This window comes from Diorhabda sublineata, chromosome 11, assembly GCF_026230105.1.
Source record: "Diorhabda sublineata isolate icDioSubl1.1 chromosome 11, icDioSubl1.1, whole genome shotgun sequence".
Taxonomy (NCBI): domain Eukaryota; kingdom Metazoa; phylum Arthropoda; class Insecta; order Coleoptera; family Chrysomelidae; genus Diorhabda; species Diorhabda sublineata.
The window spans coordinates 9,586,504-9,600,479 of record NC_079484.1 but is presented as its reverse complement, the minus strand read 5'-3'; positions in this window follow the sequence as shown (position 1 = coordinate 9,600,479).

The window sequence follows — 13,976 nt, the reverse complement described above, 5'->3', positions numbered from 1 at the left end:
CTTAAGAGGTAATATGTGTTTTTATTTAAAAAATTTAAATTATTGTCGAGTGTCAGAAATAGTTCACTTTGCTCATACACGAGGCACCATCTATTAGATGTTGGAAGTAATTACTAGACATCTGTAGTAGTTTTTCAAAACTGTGACACCCACTTCAAAAATATATCTTTGTATGGTGCATCTCGAAGTTCTGTGTATAAGATATAATAAACCTGCAATTATATATAGGCGAATATATTAATGCTTCTAAATGTTATTGATTTTAGGTCTCTTCTGTTTTAAAATTGTTTTTTTTTTGAATAATTTTTGAGAGATTGATAAAAAATTGTGATTTGTACCAAGGAGGGGCAGGGAGGCCTAGAGATCAAATGTAGCTAGCCGTAAAGCGTAAAGTCCTAAAGCTGCGCGAGCAATTGACTTCCTTACCTATTAATAAATTCCGCATCGCATGACAAATTAAGGTTTAGTAGTGTAGAAAGTATTGAAACATTCAGAATGAAATTAAGATTTTGACATCCGCTTTTTTTGCAAAAACGCAAGGCCATTAAACAGTGTACAAATATGTAGGTAGGTATGGTGTGAGTGTGCATTGTATTTCTTTCTACGACAGCAGCTCACCAACATTCACGTTAGTTTTGTATAATTTGTGTGCGGCATAGCTAAAGTACAAGTTATTGTTACGGACATACAATTTTAATTGGTTTTGTGGACAATGCCATCTGTAAGTGTGTAATCACCTACAGACAGTTGACTAATTCGACTACAATCCTTGTAAAACCTAGTATTGCTTCTTGAAGCTAGATGGCGAATAAACTATCTGGAATTTGGTAGCATTTACAAGACCAGGTAGAATGTTACTGTACATTCTAGTATGATGTTTGGGTATATAAAGAAGTGAGCCGCTGCGAACTAGTCGAGCCCTCCCTATCCTACCAAACTTCAATCAACGAATCTCTCTCTCTCTCTCTTTGTGAGCGAGTCATTTTTTAATTGGAAGCGATCAACGAAACAAGCGAATATAACAAAGGCTTACCTGTGTTAGTCAATATTGATTTATATTTATTAAATAAGAAGATCTCAGTGCTGAGTTGTGAAGTTTCCGAGTGTGTCTTTTTTGGTAAGTTATGTATTGCTTTAATCTTGGACTTGGAGCTAGTATTTTCATTTTATTTCTCTTAGCAAATAGCTTTGGTAACAAATACTAGTTAGAAATGTATAATAAGCGTTAAGAATATAATTTTGAATTTTAACTGGCATATTTTTGATGTGGAAAGAAAGGATCGATTATGTGGAAGGAAAATGTTAAACTATTATTTTATTAAAAACGAGTTTATTGATTCAATCTCTATGAATTTAATGTTAACTAAACAGTGGCTTCGTTTTCAGTAATTAATTATAAAAACAAAACGTAAATTATATTTCTGGTTTAATTAAATATAAATTAAAACAGATCCTTGACATAAATAAAGCTAAAGCTTATAAGTAATTGAACAATACAAAACTGCTCTCCCCCTGGTTAATTAATTACATAAGTTTTATCAAAGCGTTTTGTTTTGCAGAAAGTTTGAAACTAAAAAAAAATGATGGATCAAGTAGCGACAGCGATGAACAGGACTAAGTAACGACAATATCGCATGTGTCACCACAACAGGTTATATTATATATATATAACTACCTAGACCAAGTTCCTCTAGATATTTGGCTCCAAATCCTGATTAATTGATTGATGACTCAGATTGATATCGGGGGATATGTTGGACGGGCACACTGTTGGTCCCCTTTCGCGACCTATAACTTTGCGGAAGATGCAAAACATTTAAAGAGAAAATTTAAATATTCTTGGTTGAAAACATACTCTCCATGATTGGTATAGTTCAGGCGCCAAAAAGGAGCATTTTGTAAATATTGTACGTTGTTCCCACCAAAACCAAATTCATTTAGAGGCATATTGGGATCATTTACTATAAGGACCTTTTGTAAGTTAAAAGATATTAACGAGCAGTGCAAAACGCAAATTAAAACCCACTTCCATAAGGAGCCATTGAAAGCTGCTAAATCTTTTCTTGAATGTGTACCTATCGATTTCCAACTGAATAAATATTCCCAGGGAATTATTGAAGAAAATCGCAAAATTATAAAATCTATTATTTCCTGCATTTTGTTTTGCGGGTCACACGACTTAGCACTGAGAGGTAAACATTATGGTGAAGGTATTCTCGAGGATTTATACAGGCTGCGAATTGACGCGGGAGATTTGATTTTAAAGAAACACATTGAGTAAGGAAATGGGAATGCCAGCTACCGTTCAGTGGATATTCAGAATGAAATGATTGTGGAAGCGTTATTAAGGCTGATATTATGAAAAAAGTGGAAGAAGCAGCAGCATATAGTGTGCTAGCAGACGAAACAGCTGATATTTCTGGCACTGAACAACTATCGATTGGGATGCGATATTTTGATGAAGAAAGAAACACAAGGAGTCCAAGAAATGTTTGTCGGATTCATTGAGCTAAAAGATTTGGATGCGAAATCGATTGCACATAGAATAGTTGAGTTTTTGACAAAAAAAGATCTGAATGTGAATAAATGCGTTTGTTTTTGTTTTGATGGTTGTTCAACGATGTCAGGAAATGACGGAGGGGTACAAGCGATCTTACGCAAAAAGTACACCAAAGCCCTCTACTTTAATTACTCGTCACATAAACTGAATCTAGTAAACGATCTAAATTCACTTCCTGAAATTAGAAATGCCATGGGAATCACCAAAGATACCATAAACTTTTATCGGGAATCAGTTTTGAGCAGGAAATTGATACCTAATATTTCCAAACTTTGCGAGACAAGATGGAGTAAGAAATACAAAACCATCAGAGTTTTTAAAGAGAAATCTTCCAGTAATTCTGGTAGCCTTGCAAACATTATTTCAGAAAGGAAATAGTGCAACTCGGAAAAGTGCCTTCCCGCGGCTACTTCCAGAATTTATTTCATTCTCGGGTTTAGGTTGGTAGCCAAATATTCGGCTTTGATGGAGCCGGTTGTCAACGTACTACAATCTGTAGCTTTGGATGTGGTCAAAGCCTCGGAACACGTTAAAAGGATTTTACTTTTAATTAAAAACCACCGTGAAAATCAGGAAAAAGTGACAGACGAAATTATAAAGGAAGCTGCTTGTTGTTGCAGAGAAAGTCGGACTGGAGGAGGACATAACATCAATGCGGCGTATTACGGGGAAACAACGTCGTATGAGTATCAATCAAGCGGAAAGGCCTTCGGAATACTGGAAGAAGTCTTTAGTAATACCATACTTGGATTCAATTATCACCTCCCTTGTACGTTTTGCTGAAGAAAACACGCCATCATTCGAAATTTTTAAGTTACAATCGGCGCAGATGCAAAAGATGACAAATGAAAATCTGTAACAAACTTGTAAATCTATTGCCCAGTTTTCTTATTTACCGAACATAATAAAAGAAATCGAACTTCGGCAGCAATTGTGGCACGATAGGCTTAATCTAACAAATCTAACAGTTGTTGATGTCCTAAAAGCAACAAATTCCTTTTTCCTGAAACGGAAAAAGCATTAAAATTTTTGATCGCTTTACCATGCACGACCTGTACAGAAGAGCGATCCTTTAGCAGCCCCAGAAGACTAAAAACATTGCTAAAAAACACCACGGCAGAAGATCGCGTTAATGGTCTGGCCTTGTACACATAGCTATAATAAATAAAAACTTAAATAGTTGATAAAATGGTTGAAAGTTTTACAAAAAATCCCCGCAGGTTATGTTTCAATTAAATATTATTTTTGTTAAAATAAATAATTCTTACTGTGTTTAAAAGTTTGATTTAGTTATTGTGCTATCGAGGGGTTTGAAGTTTTATACATTGATATTAGAACCGTTCTTATTACAATCTTAACCGAGGCAAAGACTTCCAAAGTGTAACGCTTCATGCTCTCGACTGTACCAGGCGTTCATATTTTTTATCCTCCATAATATTGCCCCATTGCTCCCCCCTTAGTCATAAGCTGGCGACGCGTTTGTTGTTACAGTATAGTTGAAGAGAAGTGGTTCCATAGTATTCGTTTTTTGTATTGAATTGATCGAGTATCTTGTATTTCGGAAACGCTAATAAATTTGTTATTATGATTTAATAGTATATTACGTAACAAGAATTGTAAGTAACCCATTACGCACGAAGTAAAAAATTTTGTGAGTGCGTAATGGGCTTACAACTCGTGTAACTTACTATACTTTTTCTACGCTCATTCATTTTTTTCCCATTAAATAAAAAACATCGTTATTTAAACTTTATTATTGTAAATGGATTGTGCCTTATTATTTAATGGTGATGAACGGTTAATTATAATTGTAGTACTGCTCGATATATCAGAAGACGAAGATTGATAATTGGTAATTGCCTCCGACATTCGTAATGCGTTGTCATTTTTATTTTTAAAAGATTGATTCACATAGCCTTCCGCCACTGTAAAAGATTGCCAGCCGCCAACTCGTTTTAATGATAGCAAATCATCTCCTGCATCAACTAACATAGTTGCTGATGATGTGCTATCCCCACAAACTGTTTTATGCATTTTCCATTTCTGTAATTAAGAAATAAAGGAAGTTCCATTTCAGCAGGACGCAAATTCACGTATTTTTGATATGTGATACAAAACGTTTCTGGTACTACAAATGAACGTCTCGTTTTAGTTTCAAAATCTGGAATATCAATTCTCGAGGATTTTCCCGTGTCCTGAATGTGTTCCATTTTTATATTTATAATTTCTTTTTTACGGCAGGCCCCGCTTAATCCAATAATGAGGATAACTTGAAAACAAAAAACAAAATCTCATTTTTATGTTATGATAATTATACAACACTTTAATTGTTTACCTTTGACAACAAATGTTTATTGTTTGGGGCAAGATTTTCGATTTTTTACTCCTAAAACCCTTAGATTTCCGCTTCAATAGGGCGATTAGTTCAGCACGTAAAAATTCGTAAAAAATCTGATTTCAAAAAGTTAAGAAAAATAAGTTTTTTATGGTACTTCCGATAATATAGGTCTACACTGCTAATTGGCTTCTTAAGTAGAAAATATGTTATACCTATAAAAAATTGTGGAGGATCTAAAAATATATTAGACATAACAAAAATTTCATTATAAAGATTTAATTCCGTTGAAAACCGTGGACGGATTCCTCAGAATTTTCGTTAAATTCTTTGTTGTTTCGTGCCCAGAACGATTATTATTGATTGGATTTGGTTTGATGCTCGCTTCTAAAAATTTCTGGATACTAGAAATCAGATCGTCTATTTTCTTAGGAAAACATAATTTGTTCAGATTTTTATATTGAAACTCTAGGCATTATGAACAACGATTATTAACGACTGTCCAATAACTATCGAGAAAAAGAAAAAATGAAATTAGTTATTGGACACATTGCCCAATAACTGAAAATCTTCCTTGCATACAATAATTGGACACCAACAAAATGATGTTTATAGGTTATCTTTGTCTAATAAATCACTTAAAACAGCTTCATTCATCAACTTATCTTCAGTGTAGACTAAGGGCCCTTTTACACCAAACGAATCCGAATCAATCAGAATCACTTCGAATCAAGTTGAATCTGATTGACCAAGATTCGGATTCGAGCGCTCCGTTTAAATGTGAAGGGACTGTTTTCCCGCTTTCAGACCGAACGAATCTGGTTCAATCAGGTTTGATTCGAGGTCGCACTTGATTCAACCTGTCAGATTCCTCGTCCGGTCAGTCTTGAATCAACAACCATACGAGATGGACGTGGAGTTATTAATTTTAAAAGTTAAAGAAAATAGTGCGATTTATGACGCCAGTGATAAAAATCATAGCAACAGAAATCTCATATCTCCGGCCGTTCCGATTTATGTGATGTATCCACATTTTTCTTGTTTTCTGTTTCCGCCGTTGCCTCCTACTAAACACTATTGCATTTAAAACAACTGCTTCCATGATGATAGCTCAAAAGCAACTAAAAGAAGGAAAACGAAAAAAAGATGAAAGGATTTTTATAGATTCAGGTTGATTCAGCTGGTGTGAAAGAGTGGAGATGACGAATCAGATTCAACTTGATTCGGAGTGATCCAGATTGATTCGGATTCGTTTGGTTGGTGTGAAAGGGGCCTAATGTAACATCCTGTTTTTATTTTTTATTATAAACCTTGCGTTTCTATTAAACAGTCATGTCTGTCCGAATATTATATTAACTAAAACAAAATGTTAGTTAGTTAATGACCATCCATATATTATAGGTTGTATGCACAAATTTCGAATGGATTGTATATTAATAGTTTCGTTAAAGTAATTATGACTTTCAAATAAGTTTTCAACTTACTATCCTAATCTAATAATTACTATTTTTAAAATCTCTCCAGCTGCTAATAAAGCACCACTTCCATATCTAGTTGAAAACCAGCTTAGCTACATACTGATTGGGTTACGCGGTCAATTTTCTTAACTACAGACTAAGAATTACACCTTTACTCTAAATTTCAATCTGGTTAGGTTAGGTTATGGTTTTGGGCATAAAAATTCAACCAATTACTTTAAATTTATCCCCATCCATGGTAGTTATCCCAACTTGAGAGGTTTTATGATTAATAAGTTGATAATATTTATTTTATTCAAGCTCCGGGTAAGAAAATGGTTAACAAGAATTCAATATTTAGATATAGATAATCCTGGGAATTATAATTATTTACAGTAACCCGGATTAAAATTTGACCACGAGACGCAACCACCAGCTTATAAACTGTCTCTCGTTTAAAAATGGGGTGATATATAGAGGGTAGTACGCTTTCAAATTGACACCTTGTATACTAGTCCAGTCAAATGGTAGTTTGAAGTGGAAAGTTTTGGAGTAATTGTTTTTGTTGGTTTATTCTATGTTTTTTGGGGTGCTGAACACGAATCAGAAGTTGTCCAACAAAAATTTGCTCGGCAAATAAGAGAAATCATCAAAAAAACTCTAAAAATCTTGTTTTTTAGTGGTTTTCGGCTCATAAATTGCAAAGCAAGCTATTTATGCAAAAAGTGTTTATATAGTAAAATAAAGGAGAGAAAATTTCCTATAATTTATGTTTTTTAGTATTTTTTCGTACGTCGTATGGTTTCCACGCAAAGGAGTGGTGAAATATGGGAGAAATTAGCATTTGCAAAAAAATAGCAGAATACGGCATTAGTTTATATTTTTTATTTTATGTAGGTGAACATTATTTGATGTTTTGTAAAATGTTTTAATTAATTATTTGATACATCAATAAAAAAGGTTATTAAACAAAAGAAAACAAAGGTATTTAATTATTTCAACACACTTAAATATTTATGACCTAATACGAGCCCTCTTAGACACCGGATTCCAGCAGGGCAGCATTCCAGTTCTTCTAGGTCTGAAACAAAAATCATCGACTTAATTACAAAATATTCCTCGTTTTTTTTAATATTAGTCTTTCCAAGAACACTTTGAGAACCTCCGGAACAAGGCTTTCATTTTCGTCCAAGAAAGAATCTGGAGGAGGATAGTCATCCATCACATACGGTACTGATCGTATCTCTCCAAGAATTACATCAGCTGCTGTTTCAACTATTCGAAGACGTTCTTCCCGTTCTGATAAACGTTTTTCAATGTACCAAGCATCTGTCAAAATCTTATGGCCAGTATGTTTAAAACACACAATTGTATTCTGTTTGATTTTTGATATGATAACATCTTCCCCATATCTTTCTAGTAAATGTTGTATTACAGTTTTTCTTTGGGGAATATAGTCGCTCTCTATCTGAGTCATCAGCTGGTCTAATGAAAATTGACATTCCTCGTCATTACTTTCCATAAAAGAGAAAATGTCATTCATAGCGTTGTCAATCTCTTCAGAATGAGGGCCAACTTTTTTTTTTTCATCAACCTTGGGCTTACTGTACAGATTTTTTAAACATTTATCATGGTACTGACAATCAGCAGCCACCATATCTGTTATCGGTTGGATCCTCTTGATAACTGCTACGTTTATGGTGAGGCAGTCGTTGTTGTGACCTTGTGTAATCTTCGGGAATTCGTGTTCCGCACACAAAACAATCTGTTTTGAAGCAAAAGTCAGAGGATGATCTTAGTTTTCCCGAAGATGTGCTTGGTTGAGCAGCATTTTTCAGGTAAGCAGCTATCCTTTTTTCATTTGTGTAACTTTTCTGACATGAAACATGTATGTTTACTGACGTTTTACCAGCCAAAACATTTCCCTTCCTATCATTTCTTTTTTTACTAGCATCTCGTAAAGTTTCTACTCCTTTTTCCTTTACCACTTCCAGTGGGCTCTCACTTAAATGTTTTTCACAAATAAAACACTTATCACTGGACATTGTAAGGAGTTGTTGTATTGTATCTCAACGAAAACACTCGGAAACGAAAATAACAGGACTTCGCGCCGCCACAGAAAGAAAGAAATGACAAGGCCACGTCAATAGCAGTACTGAATGCATGAAGACGTGCCCTTGACGCTCACCCTTTTCAGTCACGTGATTTTGACGGATACCCCCCCCCCCAGTCAGGATAGTCGAACCGAACTGTCTTTGCTTTTTGAAAGGCGGGGTGCTGCAAATGAATTGTTTCACTTAAAGGGAAAGTTGCATTAATTTATTCATTATGTTTTGCTTTTTTCCAAAAAATACTGATTAGCCCCATATTTCAACACTCTTTAGCGTGGAAACCATACGATATACGAAAAAATGTTAGGAGACAAAAATTGTAGGAAATTTTCTCCTCTTTATTACACGTTTTTCATAAATAGCTTACTTTGCAAGTTATAAGCTGAAAACCACTAAAAAACAATATTTTGAGTGTTTTTTTGATGATTTCTCTTATTTGCCGAGCAAATTTTTGTTGGACAACTTCAGATTCGTGTTCAGCACCCCTAAAAACATAGAATAAACCAATAAAAACAATTACTCCAAAGCTTTCCACTTCGACTCCTTTTTGTGCACCGTTTTACTGGCCTATACAGGGTGTTTCAAAACAAGGTGATCTCGTCTCTAGGATAGATAGGAAACTGAGTAAAAAATTTACGTAACGTCGTCCGTATTCAAGACAAAAAGCGTTGAAGTGAAAAAAAGTATACACAATTTTTACGATTTTGCCGCAACTACTTGCAACATTGTATTGAAATTTTAAATGATTATGTTTTGGAAGCTGATACATCCAATGATTTTGTTTTTATTTCTGACTCTCATAAATTTATTAAGCAAAATTTCAATTCAATTTTACACAAAAAAGGTACATAAAAAAGTTATGTTCAATACTACTTGGTACGAACCGTGTAACTAGCGTCATCTACAACATAAAAATAAATTCATTGTATGTATTGAATGGCGTTACGAAACCCCGAATATTTTTCAGTTTTCTATCTATCCTAGAGACGGGATCACCTTTTTTTGAAGTACCCTGTATAGAAAAACATCCAAATCGTGTATATTTGTAAAATATTAAAACTGTTTATCTCCATCTAAACCCTCTTCATTGGTGTAGTGGCCAGCCGATTAATCTACACGAAAACGTAACAATATAAATATCGTGTTCGAGAACAATCATTGTGGAAATATATAATAGAGAGCAACCAAAAATAAGCGTGTCCGTTCGTACACAAAAGGAAGTATTAAAACCACATGGATGATTCCCAACTAAAATACGAGGGTATTAAATACCTTTCAATCTCTTAATTTTCTTTTTTTTGTATTCTCTTATATCTTTGTTCCTTTTTAAAATCAAATATCCATTCGAAGACGTAGAATCTAGAGGTTCTGATGATAGATTGATTTCTGATTGCAAAAGTCAATCATGATGAAAAGAAAACGGACTCGAGATATTATTTTTAACACAAAAAGGGAAAGAAATTACCTTCTACTTTTATACATTTCCGCTTGAATAAAACTATGAAAGAAATCTAATAACGCTAGTTTAAACGAATCAAGTTTTGTCTGGATATAAATAAAATAAATACATTTTACTAATCACTCCACATGATATCAATAGTCCGGTCAAATTAGACCAAAAAATAAGAGTGAAGCTGAAAATTAGTAAAATTGCTTAAAATTTAATTATAAATAAAATTTGAAAGTTCCCTATCATTCTTGAGTATGGAAAAAAATTTATTCAAGATCAAATGTCAAAAAAATGAGTTTCAAAATGTTTGAAAAACAAGATTTAGTTCAATCTGCTGAAGTTTTTAAAAACAATAACTCAACCCGACGGCATTCCTTTTCTTCTTTCTATGTACGCAGCTCCCAAAAAAACTACCTGCTTTGAGAAGTAACGATATGCATGTTTCCTTAAAAATACTAAAAGTAAAAAAAAATTTCAATTGGCTTGTCTTCCTCCAACCTTTGTAGCTACTCTTCAACATCTTTTTCGGGTATATTACCAACTTTAAGTGTGGCTTGGTTATCAGCTAGACCCTACAGACTGGGGCTGGAAGTTGGTCAATAATACATTAGAACTTTACTACCACCTGAGTCAGAAAAACTGTTGAACTCAATTTTGCAACTGCAAAATGGGACGCAGTATTAAATGTGATTGCAAAAAAGTCGGACTGTTTGTTCCCTGGCATATACGAGGATGTATTGATATCTAGTTAGCCTAGATCAGTTCCATGCATAAACAAAATATTGCGTTACCATAGCAACAAACAATAACTTAATAGAAGTGTCAATGTGAAATTTGACGTCAAAAAAGTAAACCAGAGATACGCAATAAATTAAAAGAAAAAAGATGTCCACCGAAATTGTGAAAACCGAAAAATTGGAGTATCGAGCCATCATCAAGTACCTGTATTTAAAAGGGTGAAGAGGTAAGCAGATTTACGAAAATATGCTTAATACCCTTGGTGATCAATGTCCTTCGTATGCGGCCGTGAAAAATTAGACTGCCAGCTTCAAAAGAGGTAAATTTTCCATTGAAGATGATGACCGATCGGGAAGGCCAGTTTCTGCGTCAGTTCCCGAAAATATCGATGCAGTTCATATGACATTATTTTATCAGACCGTCGAATTGAGCTAAAACGGATATCTGAAGCACCGAATATTTCATACGAATGCGTTCATCATATTCTTCACGTCAATTTGGACATGAGAAAAATTGCTGCAAAATGGATCCCCAAATGTTTGAATGTTGACCAAAAAGTGCAAGGGTAAAAGCATCGTGTTCTATCTGTGCTCGTTTTGAAAACGATGTAGACTTCTTAAAACGAATTGTTGGTATAGATGAGACTTGGGTACATTTCTACGATCCAGAAACAAAGCAACAATTGATGGAATGGCGACACTCTGGTTCTCCAAGACCTAAGAAGTTTCGTGTCCAAAAATCTGCTGGAAAAGTTCTTGATTCAGTTTTTTGGGATTGCCATGGAGTAATCAGGCTCGTAGTGAAAAACGTTTTTCGGAATAGAAAATGTTATGATAGATTTTCTCACTTTGAAAAAAAAATAATCGATTAAGAAACCCTTTACAAAGAATTATACAGAATTGTACTCAATATAACAAGCGAAGATAATTTCAGTAAAATCAAATACAAAGGTGAATTTGTTGCTTATTTATAATTTAAAATCTAGAGTAAAAATTATATAGCACTTTTTAACGAAAGTTACTCATAGAGGCAGAGAAAGTAATCAAGACCATTTTTTGTTGTTTTTGTTGCCACAATATAGGTAAAACACAGTGAGTATCTTATAACAGTAAAATTATACTGGGAAAGAAATGTTTTACTTCTTAGCTATGAAAATTTGCTGGAAAATTATAAAATTGAGACTTATCAAGTTTTTCCCCTGTGGTCTCCATTTATAATATACAGGGTGTCCCACGACGAGTTAAAACTATATGTATATGATAAAATCATGATAGTAAAATCACGAAAATTTCTATACTTGGATTTTCGGACATGATCTTTTTAACTAAAATATTTTCAAAGATGGCCGACTTCCGGTTCTACCGGAAGTCGACTGTAACTTTCTTATTTTAAGCAGAACACCCTATATATTAATACATTTTTGAAATTTACGTAAAATTTTAGTATACTTTTGTCTAAAAACTTTTTTCGAAAAATGCATACTTTTTGAGTTATTAATTTTTTTGTAAAAAAATTGAACCTTGCAGTCGCTTATAAATTATTTTTTTACGAGGAAACCCTCAAAGATATGAAAATGGTTTCTGTTCGGTTGCTTTTAGCAAGGCCAGACGTATTTGATTCTATGTTTTTTTAATTTTTAATTTTATACAGGATGTGTATAAAAAGTGTTGCAACTTCATAAATATCAAATTTCTTTATTTTTTTTAAATGGAATCACCCGGTTTTTTTCTATTTTAATGCATTCATGGGTAAAAAATAAGACAAATTCATGTAATCAAATTGTTTTTACTAATCCTATTCCAACTTTTAGTCGTTTATGAAATATTTGAGGTTTTAAATTATTATTGTATTTTTTAACAAGCTTTAATTTTTTATGTATACTTTTAGTATATATACATTCATTATGCCAAGCTGAAATCAAGACATCTTGCGTTGATTTAGAGCAATAATACTTTGAGAAGATCATATAAAATTAGATTACTGTCTATTTTATTTATACATCCTTTGTTTGAACCTTTTCGTTTGATTAAAGATTCTAATAAAGCCCTGTAATTGCAAAAATCAAATCATAACATGAAACAATCTCTTACAATGCCATTTTTAGTTTTAGATTATATCTTGCCCCCCCCCACTTCTAACGTCCAGTCGCCGCCACTGACCCTGAATCCCAAGCATACCTTAATTTACTAACAATCTCTAAATATGGTTCAAGTTACTGGAGGCGTTAAATCTGTTTGAGTGGCTCTTGTCATTTTTGAAACTTTGCTAATTTTCTTTAAAGACAATAAAAGTATAGAAAAGAGATCACGTAAATGTATTATTTGTTGAATTATATTTTTATTGTGTGGTAACCATTCCAAAAATCCATCATTTCAGCACAAGTGCCGATAAAATAAATGGAAATTTGGCAAACACCTCAAAACTTCTATACGGTAGGATGTTTAAGAAACCTTGGGGGTTTTTAAAAAAGTTTTTACGAGCCACCACTGAGTGAAGGCTAAAATTTTAAAAACAACATTCATCCCTTCTACAGGTATTAGTGTAAGGAATGTATCAAAGGTTGGAAGTTTTTAAATTGAGCTAAATGTTTAGAGGTAGAGTCCACCCTATTTTTGGTCATAGAAAATTGAAAAATTCATATTTTTTCTGCGCGTGATTGGAATAAAAATGAGATCTAACTTTAGGAACCAAAATTTGAACACTTTTTGAGTTGATAAAAAAATTTAATTAATCAAATCAATATGAAATTCACGCAACGTAATAAAGAAATAATGAAGAAAGGAAATTCTATCCTAACTAACCTAAAAATATTTTAATTTGTGAAATTTTGTGAAAATTACTTGAATTATGATAATCAATTGCTTTTTTAAATTCCGAAATAAATACAAGATTTATCGAAAAAGAAATTTAAGTACAATTTCACAGGTTTTTTAAATTTTTTATTAGCCAAAATAGTGTTAAAATTTTGGTTTTCGAAACTAAGGTCTCATTTTTATCTTAAATGGGACGAAAAAATAATAAAAATAAAACAAATCATCGAATACTTTTTTTTCGTATTATTAATAAGAAAAAAGTTTTACATTAGTTATAACCAAGTTACTAGAGCTATAACTCAACAAACGTACCTTAATATTTTTTCAATTTGAAAATTGGAATATTGAATTAATTTCATTGTTCCCTAATTATATTCCTACCTGAAGAAGAATAGCGGTTGGTGGATTGTAACCACACCCTACAATTGTAAAACACGCCCTTAGCACGCGCCCTTTGCCAACTTTACTCATTCCGGCAATTTAAAAACAATTTCAATTTGTCCCTCGCATTC